The following is an 18,363-nucleotide window of genomic DNA, read 5'->3' on the forward strand; positions in this document are numbered from 1 at the left end:
TGACAGAATTAATTGTTGGAGTTTTTAAAAAAGAATTCAGCCTGATTTGAATTAGGCGCATACATGTTAAGAAGCATCAGGGCATAATTTCCTGAAGTCATATCAACCTGAAGCCATCTAACCACAGGATCAGCTCTAGAATTACCAAATACAGCAAAACACTTCCTATTAACTAGGATAGCCACACCAGCCTTTTTCCCCATTGCAGGAGCAAAAAAACATTGTTTGGTTGGAGCACTAGGAAGAAGTAAATTAATAGCGAAAATGGCAGTCTGTTGAAAGTTGTGAGACTACACCCTAATTTGATACTGAGTTAAAGTGTATTGTCGGTTCCCTGAAGCAGTATCGAAATGTGGCACGTTGGAGCCAATGAGCTTTAAGCTAAGTCTTATAATTTTCAATACATTCTTAAGTTATCAGCATACTACTATTAGAACTACTATTAGAACAGCATACTACTATTAGAACAATGGTCATTGACTTGGCAGCTTAACTTCAATGCTAAAAAATGCAAAGTGATGCACCTGGGTAAAAGAAATCTGTGCAGGACTTACACGTTAAATGGTGAGACCTTAGTTAGGACCACGGAAGAACGGGATTTAGGAGTAATCATTAGTGATGACATGAAAACTGCCAATCAGGTGGAAAAGGCTTCCTCTAAGGCAAGGCAAATGATGGGTTGTATCCGTAGAGGTTTTATCAGCAGGATGCCAGAGGTCATAATGCCACTGTACAGATCCATGGTGAGACCTCATTTGGAATATTGTGTTCAATTTTGGAGACCACATTACCGGAAAGATGTGCTGAGAATGGAGTCAGTTCAGCGGATGGCCACCAGGATGGTCTCGGGGCTCAAAGATCTTCCGTATGAAGTAAGGCTGAATAAATTGCAGCTGTACTCACTTGAAGAACGAAGTGAGAGAGGGGACATGATCTTGTTGAACAAGATGACTTCGATGGGATTGGGAGTGATATTGACGACATGGTCAATGACTGGTTAAGCGGTAGAATCCAGAGGGTGGTGGTTAACGGTACCCCCTCCAATACATCGGAGGTGACCAGTGGAGTGCCACAGGGATCGGTCTTGGGACCGATCCTTTTCAAAATATACATAAGAGACCTGACTCAAGGGCTTCAAGGTAAAATAACACTATTCGCCGACGACGCCAAACTATGCAACATAGTAGATAACAGCACCTTACCCGACAGTATGGAGCAGGACCTGCTCTTATTGGAACATTGGTCCTCGACTTGGCAGCTGGGCTTTAATGCCAAAAAATGTAAGGTCATGCACCTTGGCAGCAAAAACCCATGCAGAACTTACACTCTGAATGGTGAGACCTTAGCTAGGACTAGGGCAGAACGTGATTTGGGAGTAATCATTAGTGCAGACATGAAAACTGCCAAGCAGGTGGAGAAAGCTGCATCCAAGGCTAGACAAATGGTGGGATGCATCCGTAGAGGTTTCGTCAGCCGGAGGCCCGAAGTCATAATGCCCCTGTACAGATCCATGGTGAGACCTCATCTTGAATATTGTGTTCAATTCTGGAGACCACATTATCAAAAAGATGTGCGGAGAATCGAGTCGGTTCAGCGAATTACCACCAGGATGGTCTCGGGACTCAAGAACCTCCCATATGAGGAAAGATTGAATAAACTGCAACTATACTCGCTTGAGGAACGTAGAGAGAGGGGGGACATGATTGAGACTTTTAAATATATCACGGGCCGCATCGAGGTGGAAGATGATATCTTCTTTCTTAAAGGACCTTCAACCACAAGAGGTCATGTAATGTAATGTAATGTAATTTATTTCTTATATACCGCTACATCCGTCATCCGCTGAAAATCAAAGGTGGGCAATTTCATGGCGACACCAGGAAGTATTTCTTCACCGAAAGGGTAGTCGATCATTGGAATGAACTTCCATTGCAGGTGATTAACGCCAGCAGCGTGCTCGATTTCAAAAAGAAATGGGATATGTATGTGGGATCTCTAGCCGGGTGAAGTCTGGGGGTGGGTCATTAGCGTGGGCAGACTTGATGGGCTACAGCCCTTTTCTGCCATCATATTCTATGTTTCTGTGAGACATTTAAATATATCACGGGTCGTATCGAGGTGGAAGAGGATATCTTTCGTCTTATAGGACCTTCTTCCACCAGAGGGCATCCGCTGAAAATCAGGGGAGGGAAATTTCATGGTGACTCCAGAAAGTATTTCTTCACTGAGAGGGTGGTCGATCATTGGAATGAACTCCCACGGCAGGTGATTGAGGCCAACAGCGTATCAGATTTCAAAAATAAATGGGATATTCATGTGGGATCTCTAATGAGGTAAGGGTAGGGGGTGGTGAGCAAAATCAAAGAGAAGGGTCAATAGAGTGGGCAGACTTGATGGGCTTTGGCCCTTTTCTGCCGTCATTTTTCTATGTTTCTATGTTTCTAAGATATATAATCTATATAGCCTGTGTGGCTTGCATAAGACCAAATAAGCACCATTATCATCAATCTGAATTCATATTGAACACTGCAATGATTGAGTGGTGAGGCGGTGTTATCTGCCTTCATGTCTTTGAGCAGAGTTCGATCAATAGGTGTTACTTATTTGATTTAGTCTACTGTAATTTGACCTTCGGAGTTACTATCCCTACTGTTTGGGCAGGCATAAATGTTTGTGCATACTTTACATAGTTCGTAAAATATATGTTTAAATTGTGATGTCACCCATGAACCAGTCAAAACTTGCCCCCTAATTTTACACCCAGGTTATACAAAACTATATATGTTCTTGGCATCACTTGCACTTCTACGATAATTTTATAAGTGGTATAAATGTCGCAGATGTGCGAAAATGCCTTCATAAAATTCCCTCAAAATAAGAAAAAGTTGAGCATACCTGAGACTAACATACAAAAGACAATAGGGATGTGTATAATTCTTGGACAGGAAGCTAAACTCTGGAAATGTGATGGATGGCTCATCATGCAAGCTATCAATCTAATATTTTTTTTGTGGGGGGGAAATAGAATTTATTTTTAGTGTTGAAGGACATTTTCGATAGTATGTTTAAGTCCGACTTTGTGCGTTTACTGCTAGATGTCCAAAGCCAGATATGGAAAAACAGTATTTTTGAATGTTCTGGATGTCTACACTTTTTTCTGAAAATTGCCTACTTAGATGTCTTACTGTCATGATGTCTAACTTTGTGCGACATTTTCAACCAAAGCTGCAAGTGTCAAAATGCAGACCATTTGGATGTGGGAGGCGATCAGCATTTTAATGGACTGGCCACATAGACATACCTACAGAGCAGTGGAGCACTTTAGAGAGCACTGCTGTGAACTTCACATAAAGGGTGCCAGATGTAAATTTCATCCAAAACTTCCCTGAAACCTACTATACCCATCTTTCTCCCACCCCAATAGCCCTTATGGAATTAGTGTAAGGTTTTGGTGGCCTCACACTTTCTTCCATAAATGTAGTGGTTAGAGTGTTTTATGGGCCTGGGACCTCCTCTCTATGGTTCACTAGCCCATCCACCAGGCTACTTAAGGCACCTGTGTGATGCTGTACTAGGCTTTTCCATACCAGATGCTGCTGTTCTACAGATAGGTATGTATTCTTTAAATAGGATATTTTGGGGGTGGGAGGGAGGTCTGTGAGAAATAGGGGAGTGTTTGTGTTTGTGTGTGTGTGTGTGTGTGTGTGGGGGGGGTTACCTTAATGCAGGAGCAGGTTTGGGAACCATCACCCTAGGGTGACTGGAGATACTTTAGAGGAACATTCACAACTATGGAGGAAAGGAGTTTCAGCCTTTAAAGAATGTAGTAACACCTTGTTTCAGCTAGTGCAATCAATGTGATGCCAAATACAGAAATGTTTCCTTTATTCTGGCTAGAAGAATGATAATGAATTATTAGAAAAAGGAGTAGAGGAAATAACATTTTTTTGACAGTGGTTTTAAGATACTTGACACTAATATTGTTTTTTTTGGTTGAGACATTGAATAGGTTTTGGCTCTTAAAATGACCAAAGTCCCAAAGTTGTGTGAATTGAGTTGTAAGTCATTATCTGGCTCAGGAACTGCCTTGGCCCCAGTTTGACAAGCAGAGCCAAAGACAGGAATCAGAGCAGAGCTGGAGCTGGCTTGGGCTCTGGTGAGCAGAGTTGGGCTTGCTCAGTTTAGACCTGAAAGGGTCATTTTATAAAGCCTTTTCTACAGGCACAGCAGATTTTATTTGGGGAAAAAGGCTATTTTGAAATTATATTGGGGGCATAAGTGTTGGAATGGGGGAGGCCACAGGGGCCAAAGCCTGCCCCCCAAAATTAGTGCCCTTCCGCCCACCCAGCTTCCGTGTTGCACTTAAAATCTGGTGTTGCTCTTAAAAGCCTGGTATTGCCCTTAAAATCTTTGGGCAGCCGCTGGGCAGCGTCAATGAGCATGCCTGCCCAGAACCCTTCATTCTGTTTCCAGGGGCAGGCCTGCTCATGTTGATGCTGTGTGGAGGGAGAAGGTGGGTGGGTGAGTCAGGAGTTGGTGAGAGGATTCCACTGGGGCCAGGGTGGAGCTTCTATGCTCCCCCCCCTCCAACAAGACAGTGTTCTGCTGCCTATAGTTGGGGGTATACCTATACTGAAGCATGTGTGCCAACAATAGTATGAAAAAAGCGGCACAAAGTCCCCACGTCAAGATAAATCAGAGATCAAAAAAGTGGGAAGAGTGAGATGTTTCCAACTGAGATCGTTATTGCAAAGGTTCAACACTGCAGGCGTTTCGATACTACAGTAGTACCTTCTTCAGGAGTTGGTAAATATGTTGAGAATAAGAACATCAATTGTCCAGTGTCAGCTATTCCACTTTATGTTTTGGAATGCACATTTGTGCAAATAACAAGCGCTGGAACTGCCAAATGCAGGACATTCAAGATATTGAAGGAAATTGACTTAGTAGAGAAAGAAAGACTGTTCACCCTCTCCCAGGTGAAGAGAACGAGAGGGCACTCGCTGAAGTTAGAAGGGAAAAGATTCCGTGCAAATGTAAGGAAGTTCTTCTTCACCCAGAGTGAAACCTGGAATGCTCTTCCAGAGCCTGTTATAGGGGAAAACACCCTTCAGGGATTGGATAAGTTCCTACTGGAACAGAACATATGCAAGTAAGGCTAGACTCTAATAGGGCATTGGTCTTTGACCTAAGGGCTGCCATGTGAGTGGACTGCTGGGCACGATGGACCACTGGTCTGTCCCAGCAGCGGCAATTCTTATGTTCTTATCTCCAACAATAGCACACACATTTTTACATAATCTATGTGTAGGCATTCCTGGTAGCATAATTTGGACACAAGTTTTTTAAAATATGCTTTTACACCCATTGGGATAATTTTATAAGGTGCTACTTATTTTTATGTGCTAAGGACATGAATAAATACTGTCATTCTAGTTATTTACACATATCTGTGGACATATATGCTACATCACCCCAGGAAAATGGAACATCACTAAACATGATCTAGAAGAGTTCATCCTCCAGAACTCCCTTTCCTCTACAAATAATCTGATCCTTGGTGATTTAAACCTCCATCTAGAAGACCACACCTCCAAACAAGTAGCAGATATTACATCATACCTCAGTGCCCTATCGTACCAGATCCTCAACCCAGAACCAACACACGAAAAAGGGCATCAACTCGATATAGCAGCATACTCATCCCCAAACCTCAACTCACAAAACATACAAATCACCAACGGCGCCTGGCAACCCACCCTATGGTCGGACCACTATAAATACAACTTCACCATCAACTGGGAGCATAACAAAAATAAACCCACTCCTCCCAAAACAAGCTTTATGACCAGGCAGAAAATCGAACCCAACACATTCTGGAGCGCAGTGGATCCAGCAATAGATTACAGCAACCCAAGTGAATTCATAAACACCTGGCGGGCCCTCAGCGAATCGACATTGAACAAACTAGCACCACTAAAAGAAAAAAACAAAATACATAGACAATCAGATAAATGGTTTGACACCGAACTCCTACAACTAAAAAGAAAATGTAGACAACTAGAAAGGGCATGGATAAAACAGAAGCAAGATACTACTAAAACAGAATGGAAAATCCAAATCAAGCAATACAAAATCAAACTGAAGGAAAAACGCAAAGACTATTACTCCAACCTCATAGGCACCGACAAACCAGACACAAAAAAACTGTTCAACCTAGTAAGAAACCTTACCAACACCAAACCATATCTAGCCACCCAGGAAAACCTAACACCTACAGCCTCTCAATTAGCAGACCACTTCAAAAATAAAATAATCTCAATTAGAACAACATTCATTAACCCACAAAACAACATAGACAAGATTCTAATAAAACCCACAACAGATGAAGCAATACCAGCAGACAGGATCTGGACCGACTTCCCTACAACCCAGTGGACTGAACTGGACAGGTTATACAAAAAATATTGCAAATCATCATGCGATCTGAACAACTGCCCACCATACCTACTAGCAACTGCTTCCACTAACTTCAAAGCCAGCTACACATTATGGCTGCAAACCACACTCAGGGAAGGCCAGTTCCCACCAAACCTCGGAGAAATTATAATTACGCCTATACTGAAGGACCCCAAAGGTCCAACAAATAACCCATCAAATTACAGACCAATCGCTTCTATCCCAACATACATCAAAATAATAGAAGGACTAGTCGCACAACAACTGTCCATGTACCTAGAAGCCCACAACATCCTACATCCATCCCAATCCGGATTCAGAACCAACCACAGTACAGAAACCCTTCTGGTATCTCTACTAGACATAGCTCAAAGTCACCTCAGCCAAGGAAACAGACTGCTAATCATCCAATTTGATCTCTCAGCTGCATTCGATCTGGTGGACCACTCCATACTTCTCCAAATACTAGACGCAATAGGAATCTCAGGTAAAGTTCATAACTGGTTCCAAGGCTTCCTTAAAACTAGAACATACAGAGTCAAATCAAAAGACATTCTATCTGAACCATGGTCCAATCCATGCGGAGTACCACAAGGTTCTCCCCTCTCTCCCACACTTTTCAACCTATTCATAGCTTCCCTAGGCACCACCCTGGATGCCCTAAATATTACTTCTTTCAGCTATGCGGATGACATAACCATCCTCCTCCCATTCGACATAAACAACCCAATCTCCTCAGGACGCCTGAAAACTACATTGGAAACAGTGGAAAAATGGATGACAGATCACAAGTTGAAGCTGAACTCTGACAAAACTAAATTCTTACTACTAGAGAAGGACAAAAAACCATCCCTAACAGAACTGGAAGTAAACTCAATCAAGTACCCTATACAGAGCGCCCTCAAAATCCTAGGTATACATCTAGACAGACGATGCACAATGCAAACACAAATCCAAAAAATCACCCAAAAAGCATTCTTCACAATGCGAAATCTAAGAAAAATCAGAAAATTCTTCAACAAAGAACAATTCAGGATCATTGTCCAATCCCTTGTGCTAAGTATTGTAGACTACTGCAACAGCCTCTACTTACCTTGCCCGACCAACACGATAAAAAAACTGCAGTCCATCCAGAACACAGCCCTCAGACTCATATACTCACTCAGCAAACACGACCACATTACCAATGCATACCTTGAATCCCACTGGCTACCAATAAAAGCAAGAACACAATTCAAACTCTACTGTCTCATTTTCAAAGTAACCCACGGCATGGCACCCAGTTACCTAAATAACCGTTTTCACCACTACCTCCCACCAAGAAGAAGAAGAACACAGAACCTTTTCACCTACCCTCCACTCAACGGTACTTGTCGTAAGAAACTTTACGACAACCTCCTGGGGACACAGGCAGCTAAAATAGACTCTGACATCTCAAAATTACTGACCAAAACAACAGACATAAAAGAATTCCGCAAAGAAATAAAAACATTACTGTTCAAAAAATATCTCCCATCACTCTAACCACCACCCAATGAGCTCCCAATCAACGACTTCGGAAATACCCACCTATATCATCTTTTTATCTGCAATCTAGAATGTACTGTAATTTCTTCTACACTACACCCGATTTAACTGATCGAGTTGACATGTATTACCTCTGTAAAATGCATTATCTTCTATTATATGTAATATCTTCTGTAATAAGTATTATCTTCTGTGAAATTGTAGTATCATAACTCATTACTGTTCCTGTAACTTACTCTTATCCTGAAATGTAACTCTACTGGAATGTCCCAGATATTTTCTATATTGTAATCCGCCTAGAACCGCAAGGCACAGGCGGAATAGAAATCCCTAATGTAATGTAATGAAATATATGTGTGTAAATGACTTTTTCTGGCTACATGGTATTCTATAGTTTAAAATTTTTTCTACTTACTTACAAAGTTTTATTTTATTTTTCTTTCCAGTTTATGATTTATCTTTAATCTTATCTATTGTTTTGCCTTTTGTCTTTGTTTTGTTCTATTTCTATCATTTAAATTTCTCCAGAATTCTACTGTTCAACGGCGCCCCCTTCTGCTTCTATTCCTTTCTCTCCTCTCTTCTACCTTCCAAAGTATTTAGATCAATGCTGTCTTGTTAAAATGTTTATTTTATTTTTATTTTTCCTCTAACTCTACTTTTCACTTCTCTATTACCCTCCAGGTACTTTAGTTAGATTGTGAGCCTTCGGGACAGTAAGGGAATTTTTCAAGTACCTTTCTTATTTCTAATCTTAATGTATATTTTCTGTAAACCGCTTAGAACCTAACGGATGTAGCGGTATATAAGAAATAAATTACATTACATTATCTTTTTGACTATTTCTTTTCTATGAATTATTGTGCTTCTTTTTTTCCTGATAATATTATTACAGTATTGTTAACCGCTTTAACAGGTTTTCCTCTAAAGTGGTACATTAGGTTCTAAATAACGTTGAGCTCAAACATAAACATATATATGGCACCAAAAATCAGTGCTGAAAAAAAATGAGTGCTATTCTATAAGGGAAAAGGGATTTGTATACTGCCTTTTTGTAGTTTTACAACCACACTCAGAGTGGTTTACATACAGGTACTTCAAATATTTCCCCTATCTGTCCTGGTGGGCTCACAATCTATCTAATCTTCCTGGGACAGTAGAAGGTTAAGTGAATTACCCAGGATCACACAGAGCAGTGTGGGATTTGATCTCACAACCTAGGGGGGGTGCTGAGGCTGTAGCGCTAACCACTATGCCACACTCTCCACCCTATAAATAGTGCTCAGATTTGGGTGCTGTTTATAGAAAAGCACCAGGGTCTGCATCAAACTTTTAGGCACAAGGATTTATACCAACTGAAACCTGGTGTAAATCCCTGTGCCTAAATTAGGCATGGAATGGGCATATTCTGTAATAGTGTATACAAATTCTTCGACCGCCCATACCCCTTCCATGGCTACAACCCCTTTTTAGATCCACACACTAGAAACTGCATACACATCTTTATAGAACTGGAAGGCCATTTTTGATAGAATGTCTAAGTTCAACTTTGGACGTTTCCCACAAGACATCCAAAAATTGGGATGGGTAATGACCATTTCAAGACCACTAGACATCCATTGTATTTTTTTTTTACAAAATCACCTACTTAGATGTCTTGGCCATCAGGATGTCTAACCTTAGGATTGAGAACTTTTGGGGGGCATTTTCAACCACAAAAATGTCCAAGTTCAAAATGTCCAAATCCAGACCATTTGGATGTGGGAGGAGCCAACATTGTAATGAACTGGCTACATAGACATGCCAATAGAGCAGTTGGGTACCTTAGAGGGCACTGCTGTGAACTTCACATAAAGGATGCCAAATGTACATCTCACCATAACCCCCTTATAATTTCTGGTGAGCCATCCAGAATTCCTCCAAAACCTACTATACCTACCTGTCTACCACCCCAATAGCCCTTACGGCTGCAGGTGGCACCTATATGGCAATAATTATGATTTTGGTGTGTGTTTGTGGGCTCACACTTTCCATCATAAATGGCTTATGGGCCTGGGTCCTCTCACTAGCCCACACACCAGGCTACTTAAGACACCTGTGTGATGCTCTACTAGGATTTCCCTTACAAGGTGCTGCTGTTCTAGAGACAGTATGTACTGTTTCATTCAGATTTTTGGAGGGTGGGAGAGGGTCACTATTTAAAACCTCCAGTGGTCATCTGATCAGTTTGGGTATCTTTTTAGCACTTAGATGCTTTTAAAACAGGTCTAACTCCAGACATCTAAGTTATATCCAGGACATCTTGGCAAATGTCTGATTATTGCTGCAAAATGTCCAAGTCAAAGCCCACCCAAAGTCCGCCAATAACATGCCTCAAACATGCCCCCTCCCCTTTGAATTTTGGATGCACAGTGTCTGGGACACCTAGCAAGATGTTCAGAAAGTCTGTTTCAAACATCAGCACTTGGGTGTCCTGGGTTGTTTTTGTTGGTTGTTTTTTTTTGGGGGGGGAAACACCTGCATTTTTTGAAAATTAGTCTCTAAGCCTAGCAAGATGCACACAGTGCTAATTGGTTCATTAAACTGCATGCAGAAATTGAGCATGTACCCAAATTTCCATGTGCAATTTTGAATGTTATATATAAATAGCTAAGAAGAAAAAATTTAAATTGAATCAGGTTGGGCAGATTGGATGGACCATTCGGGTCTTTATCTGCCGTCATCTACTATGTTACTATGTTATTATGTAGACTGGGAACAGAGTGCATGTACACATTTATACTTTCTTTGGATAAAGTGGAGCTTGCAGATTTGTTTGGTATGTTGGCCTTTCTCTGCCATCATTTACCATGGGATATCTTTATAATCAAAATCCTCTGATTTAGAGCAGGCTCAAATTAAATTGGAACTGGCTTGTTCGTACATATGTAAAACACTTTATTTGTATTTACCTGCCTGAGGTGATTACTACTGAAAAGGAAAATGTAATTTAAGCACGAAAAGATTTCAAGCAGTAACCTTTAAAAAAAAAAAAAAAAAATAGTTTTATACACTTAACTGGGTGTAGGAAGTGTGTGGTTAGAGCTACAGCCTCAGCACCCTAAGGTTGTGGGTTCAAATCCCTTGTGACCCTAAGCGAGTCACTTAATCCCCTCATTGCCCCAGGTACACTAGATAGAGTTTGAGCCCACTGGGACAGATAGGGAAATATGATAAAGTATCCGGCTATAAACCAGTTAGGATATAAGAGGTATATAAAATAATAAAATAAATAAATACTCCTCTGTGCACTTTCTGTCCTATTTTATGTTTTGAGAGACTTCCCAGGAAAGAGACTTGGGAGTTCTGATCGACAAGTCGATAAAGCCGTCCGTGCAATGCGCAGCGGCGGTGAAAAGGGCAAATAGAATCCTAGGAATGATAAAGAAGGGGATCACGAACAGATCCGAGAAGGTTATCATGCCACTGAACTGGGCCATGGTGCGCCCTCACCTGGAGTACTGCGCCGAACATGAAGAAGGACATGGTACTACTCGAAAAGGTCCAGAGAAGAGCGACTGAAATGATTAACGGGCTGGAGGCATTGCCGTACAGTGAAAGATTAGAGAAACTGGGCCTTTTTTCCCCTCGAACAGAGGAGATTGAAAGGGGACACGATCGAAACATTCAAGGTACTGAAGGGAATAGACTTAGTAGATAAGGACAGGTTGTTCACCCTCTCCAAGGTAGGGAGAACGAGAGGGCACTCTCTAAAATTGAAAGGGGAAAGATTCCGTATGAACGTAAGGAAGTTCTTCTTCACCCAGAGAGTGGTGGAAAACTGGAACGCTCTTCTGGAGTCTGTCATAGGGGAAAACACCCTCCAGGGATTCAAGACAAAGTTAGACAAGTTTCTGCTTAACCAGAACGTACGCAGGTAGGGCTAGTCTCAGTAATGGCGCTGGTCTTTGACCAGAGGGCCGCTGTGTGAGCGGACTGCTGGGCACGATGGACCACTGGTCTGACCCAGCAGCGGCACTTCTTATGTAGATAGTTTTAAGTAAATATCAGTGTCATAGATGAGACAAACTAAAATAAGAAAGGATAAAACTATATAAAACCCCCAGTTAACATTATCTGTCTTCAATCTTATTATTATACTTGTACATATGCTGGGTATGGAGCACTGTACATGAGAAACAAGACAGGGAGGGCACAGAGAGTGAGATAACCCAAACAGGTGAAATTGCAGAGGGAAATTTCTGCTCCAAGCAGTTAACTTTTTTGAGCTGAAGTTACAACAATTTGTAACTATAGTAAGGTTCATAATAAGTCATGCAATCCAAATACTTTCACTGGGATTTAAGTGAAAGTTACCGTCAGCAAGTTGTCTTAATCCAAGCAATGTGTGCCAAGCACTTCAGTTTCACGGCTACCTGTCGGAGAAACTGCCTTTTGATCTATCACTCTCAAGACACATTGCACAGTGTTATTTTACCATGGATCAACAGAGTTTTATAGTTCCACAACAAAAGTTGGACGTGGGCTAAACTGCAGGTCTGTGCTAAAGGTTTAATGGCCCCTGGGGATGGGAGGGGGGGGGGGGGGAAGAATGAGCTGAAGTTATTTGACATTCCATTTCAGCCAGGATAGCATTTCCTTCATCTTTTCTGTGACTGAAGCACATCCATTCCACTAGTTTGCATTCTTTTAAATCCATTTTTACAGGGCTTTAAAATATGTCACACGTTCCCAACGTCAGCTGAGGATGGAAAGCAAAGCCATTCACCCGATGCATAACACCAGCTGCGTTACAATGTTACTTGATAGAAACATGGAAACAGAGCAAAAGATGACAGAGAAAATGAATGGAAGGTCCTTCCAGTCTGCCACTCTTCCTGTTTCACCCCTGGTGCACTGCCATAGACCTCAGCTGAACTTTGTTTTTCTCCTCATTTCTTCACAATCAGGGATATTCTGTATTAATCCCAGGGTTTCTTGAATTCTGTTACTGTTTTTTGTCTTCACCACTTCCAGTGAGAAGCTAATAGTAATAATAATAACAACAGTTTATATACCGCAGGACCATGAAGTTCTATGCGGTTTACAATGATTAAAAGATTCTACAGATTGAGTAGAATTAACAAAGTTAAGAGCTATGATAAACAGCTCTAAAGATCAGATATTGTGGACTAAGATTGTACAGATCAGTTACCTAAATACTTCAGAAACAGATATGTTTTTCCTAAATTCCCCATAAGTAGTAGGCATAAGCAGTTGTTCCAGGTCTTTACCCCATAATGCTGCCTGATGTGCGAGAAGATGTTGATGATGTCTTTTAAAATTTATATCCTCTAAAATTCAAGTGTGAGCTTCTCTTATGTCTGTTGGTTGTGAAAGAGAAGCTGTTCCATGCATTTGCTATTCTTTCCATAAAACACGTATTTTCTGATGTTACTCCAGAGTCCTCTGCAACTTAGGGCAGTTTTCCTCTGAAAAAGCTTTTCTTTGTGTTCAGTATTTATAATTTTGAAGCATCTGAATATCCTCTCATATGCTTGCCTTTTCTCTAGTTTAAAATAGTGATTCCAGGAATTGTTCTGGGAGACCCTAAGGCACTTGGGTTCTCAGGATATCTGAAATGAATATATATGAGACCGTTTTTTTATGCACTGCATCCATTTCCTGTATGGCATATGAATATTTCATCGTGGATATCTTGAAAACTCATCTGCATAGAGGTCTTCCAGGACTTGTTTGGGATTACTGCTCTAGGATATGCAAAGTTAGGTCATTTACTAAATGGTATAAAGTGTTTAAGGTAGGTTTTATCATTTATTTAAAAAACAAAAAAACAAAAACACAGCTGATATGTGAGCTGAAGAATAATTCAAATCATAGGGCTCCTTTTACGACACCACGCTAGCAGATTTAACGCACGCAACTTTTCATCATGCGCTAACCCCCATGCTGGCCGAAAAACTACCGCCTGCTCAATAGGAGGCAGTAGCAGCAAGCGCATCCGGCGATTTAGTGCACACTATAATGCGCGTTAAACCGTTAATGCACCTTCGTAAAAGGAGCCTATAGTTACTGGATGCTAAAGTCCACATTAGGAGTCACTACCCAAGAAAAAGATCTAAGTGTCGTAGGTATGCACTGAAATCTTCTGCCCAGTATTTGGTACCAACAAAAAAAGCAAACAGGATGCTAGGAATTATTAGCAAAGGAATGGTAAATAAGACTGAGAAATTATAACACCTCTTTATCTCTCCATGGTGCAACCTCATCTTGAATATTGCTTTCAATTCTGGTTGCCATATCTCAAAAAAAAAAAAAAAAACAGAATTAGAAAAGGTTCAAAAAGAGTGACTAAAATGATAAAAAGGATTGAACATCTATTGTATGAAGAGAAGCTAAAGAGGTTAGGGCTCTTCAGCTTGGGAAAGAGAAGGCCAAGGGGAGATATGATTGAGATCTACAAAATCCTGAGTGGCGTAGAACAGGTGAATCAATTATTCAGTGTTTCAAAAATTACAAAGATTAGGGGATACTCAATGAAGTTACTTGGAAATACCTTTAAAATAAATAGTTTGTTGTAATAGTGGTTAGTGTAGTTGGATTAAAAAAAAAAAAAAAAGTTTGGACTTGAGATCATGTGATGCTGTGAGCGGATGAATAGCACTACTGGTCTGCTCTGGAGCCTGTCTCCCCATTGATCTTCATAGAGAATTTTGTAGTCACACTGGTCATACAGAACCTTGCTTCTGCCACTTCATGAACAAATATTTAGCCAGATCCTCCACAGATAACGCATTAAAAAATGACTGAGAAAAATCGAGACAGGCTAAGACGGGTAAAGACAAAATGACAGAACCCATTGTTGGAGCAGTTAAGCAATTTACTGAAGCGGTGCTTGGGGAATTAAAGCAAGCAGTTTTGCAGGCTTTTGGCCCTAGTGTGGAACAACTAGCTACTCAGATATCTAAATTGGAATCACTCCTATCTGACAACTCGAAACGAGTTACTGAACTGGAGCACAGAGTGGCAATGGTTGAAGACAAAATGAGGCGCTCAGAGTCTGAACTCAAGGATATCAAGCAGCAACTCAAACTTCAGCTTGGTAAATTGGAGGACTTAGAGAATAGGTTGCATCGAGGAAACTTATTGGTTTTCCCTGAAAATATCTCCGACACAACCTTATTACCCACTTTGGAATCCTGGTTGGAGATGGAGTTTCCTATGCCTGAAGCACTTGGTTCAGTGCAGTTCGAGAATGTTCATCAAGTGGGACCAAAGCCTGGAAGAAATCAGCGTCCACGTGTAGTGCTGGGTAAACTACATAATTAGAGAAACAAGATGGAAATACTTTGGGCATATAGAACAAAGAGGGACTCGTTAAAGTATGACAGTGTTCCTATTAGAAGTGGCCAGGATTTTTCAGCGGCATTCAAAGAAATATGAAAGGCTTTTCATCCCATATGGATGAAACTGGCCAAACACAAACAGAGATTCATGTTTCTCTATTCTACAATATTGAAAATATACAATGATGGGAAATGGTAAATGTTCGACACAACAGCTGCAATGGGAGAATTTGTTAATAAACTATGTGATTCCATGCAGTGGCGTACCTAGCAAATGTGACACCCGGAGCCCATCATTTTTTGACACCCCCCCATCTGTATTAAAAACATGATTTTTAGTAACAATCCACACGTCACACAAGAGTACCTAGGAAAAGGCAGCATCTTACATACTGCAGTGAGCAGTACATCAATACACCCATTGTAAAACTAAACAAGCCAGACTAGTACAGATCAATCCTAACAGAAACCATGTCTTTTCAAACACACAAAACACAGAAAACACCTTCGTCTAGTATGTAATCACAAACTAACCCCTCCCCCTTTTACAAAACTGTAGTGTGGTTTTTAGCCATGGTGGTAACAGCTCAGATGCCAGCACTAAAAAACACTATACAACAGTGGCGTACCTAGCATATGTGACACCCGGGGCCCATCATTTTTTGACACCCCCCCTCATCTATATGAAAAATATGATTTTTAGTAACAATCTACATATCGCACAACAAGAGTGTACCTAGGAAAAGGCAGCATCTTAAACACTGCAGTGAGCACAAGAACACCAACACATACATTGTAAAACTAAACAAACAAGATCCTGCACAGTCAAGTGATCCAGTACAGTCAATGCTATCAAAAAGCCATGTCCTTTTCATACAGACAGATACACCTTTGCCCAATATGGAATAATCACAAACTAAAAATAGAACTATGTAGACAAAAGTTAAACTGAACTGCCAAGAAACCAGACTCTGCATACAATGCAACACCACAAAAACAGTAATACATGTCCTCTAATACTGTGCAAAATATAAAGACAGTAGATGTAAATTTGAAAAACTGATACATAACAATCACCACTTTACAAATTAACAAATAAAAATAAAACAAATAATGAGAAATATGAAAATACCGTTTTATTGGACTAATCCCCATAAGCTCGGTCCTCATCCCAACAAACCACCTGATTCCATCCACACAAGCCTTGAATTGTTTTATATTGAACTTATTATATTAAAGTATAAAAAGAAACAATATTCTGTACAATTGTCAATTTATAAATCAGCGTCTTCTCCCCACACTCTCTTCCCTATTTCCCTTCAGCATCCTCAGCCCACTCTCTCTCCATTTTCCTTCAGTGCACGCACATAAAAACAAGCAAGTAATTTTATATCATTTTCATTCTATTCATTCATAGAAATTAAAGTCTAAACAATGCCAGTCACATAACAAAATGATTTTACAAAAATAATTCCCTGCAGTCAAGCCTGCAAGGATTACTAGATGTCTTTCAGCAGCTCCCCTCTCTCCTTCCCTGTTACCTTCGTGGCCAAGTCAAAATGATCTACCAACAATAAAATTTTAAAAACACAAAGCACATTGTATGCAGAGAAAATGTTAATTACTATTTATATTCCGCGGGTTTTCAAAGAGGTCAAGGCAGATGACTTTATGCAATGTCACCTCAGTAACAACTATACAAAAATAGACAAATATACCCCCTCCCTTTTTATTAAACCGCGATAGTGTTTTTTAGCGCAGGGAGCTGCGCTGAATGCCCCACACTGCTCTCGACGCTCCCTGTGCTAAAAACTGCTATTGCAGTTTAGTAAAAGGGGCCCATTGTGCAAAATATAGACAGCATATATAAATTCTCAAAACGGATACATTTTGATCACCAAATTGAAAATAAAATCATTTTTCCTACCTTTGTTTGGTAATTTCATCAGTCTCTGGTTGCACTTTATTCTTCTGACTGTGCATCCAATATTTCTTTCCTTCTTTCAGCCTCCTGTATGCTTCCTCTCCTCCAGACTTCATTCCCTTCCCTAACTTTTTCTTTGTTTCATCCTGTCCCCTTCTTTCTTTCTCTCTCCATGCCCCCTTTCTTTCTGTATGTCTGTCTTTCTCTCTCTCTCCGTGCCCCATTTCTTTCTTTCACCCTGCCCCCTTCTTTCTTTCTCTCTCTATACCCCCTTTCTTTCTCTATGTCTTTCTTTCCCTCTCTTTCCCCATGCCCCATTTTTTTCTTTCACCCTGCCCCCTTTCTTTCTTTCTGGATCCCTGTTCTCCCCCCTTGCTTTCTTTCTGGCTCCCTGGCTCTGCCCCCCTTTCTTTCTTTCTCCCTTCCCTCCCCCATGCCACCGCCGCTACCACCACCATGCTGCCACCACTGCCGGAGAAAGGCTGCCACTGGCCATCAGAAACAGGCCAGCGCCGAAGTCGCCCTCCTTCTTTTCCCGCGGGCCGACCAACTCTGGCTGCCTGACGTCAATTCTAATGTCGGAGAGGACGTTCCGGGCCAGCCAGGCAGCGATTGGCTGGCCCAGAACGTCCTCTCCGACGTCAGAATTGACGTCGGACAGATAGAGTTGCTCGGCTCGGGGAAGAGAAGCAGCAGGGAGGGAGAGTTCGGCACCGACTTCTTTCTGATGACAGCAATGGCAGCCTTTCCCCGGCGGCAGCCTATTCCCCGGTAAGTGGCCAGCTGTTCACCCCCTCGGGCCTTGCACCCGGGGCGGACCGCCCCCTCCGGTACGCCACTGCTCTACAGTTTTGTAAATGGGGAGATAGAATAAAAAGACGTAGACAAAGGTTAAACTGAAGAACCATGTAACACCACAGAAACAGCGATACATCTCCCCTAAAGCACAATAAATAAATAAATAGAATTTTTTTTCTACCTTGTCTTCTCTGGTTTTTGCTTTTCTCATCTTCATGTCACTCTCTTCCTTTCATCCACTGTCTACCCTCTCTCTGCCCCTTCTATAAGGCATCTTTTCTCCTTCTATTCCCCTTCCAGAAACTTTAT

This window comes from Geotrypetes seraphini, chromosome 1 (genome assembly GCF_902459505.1).
Source record: "Geotrypetes seraphini chromosome 1, aGeoSer1.1, whole genome shotgun sequence".
Classification (NCBI taxonomy): domain Eukaryota; kingdom Metazoa; phylum Chordata; class Amphibia; order Gymnophiona; family Dermophiidae; genus Geotrypetes; species Geotrypetes seraphini.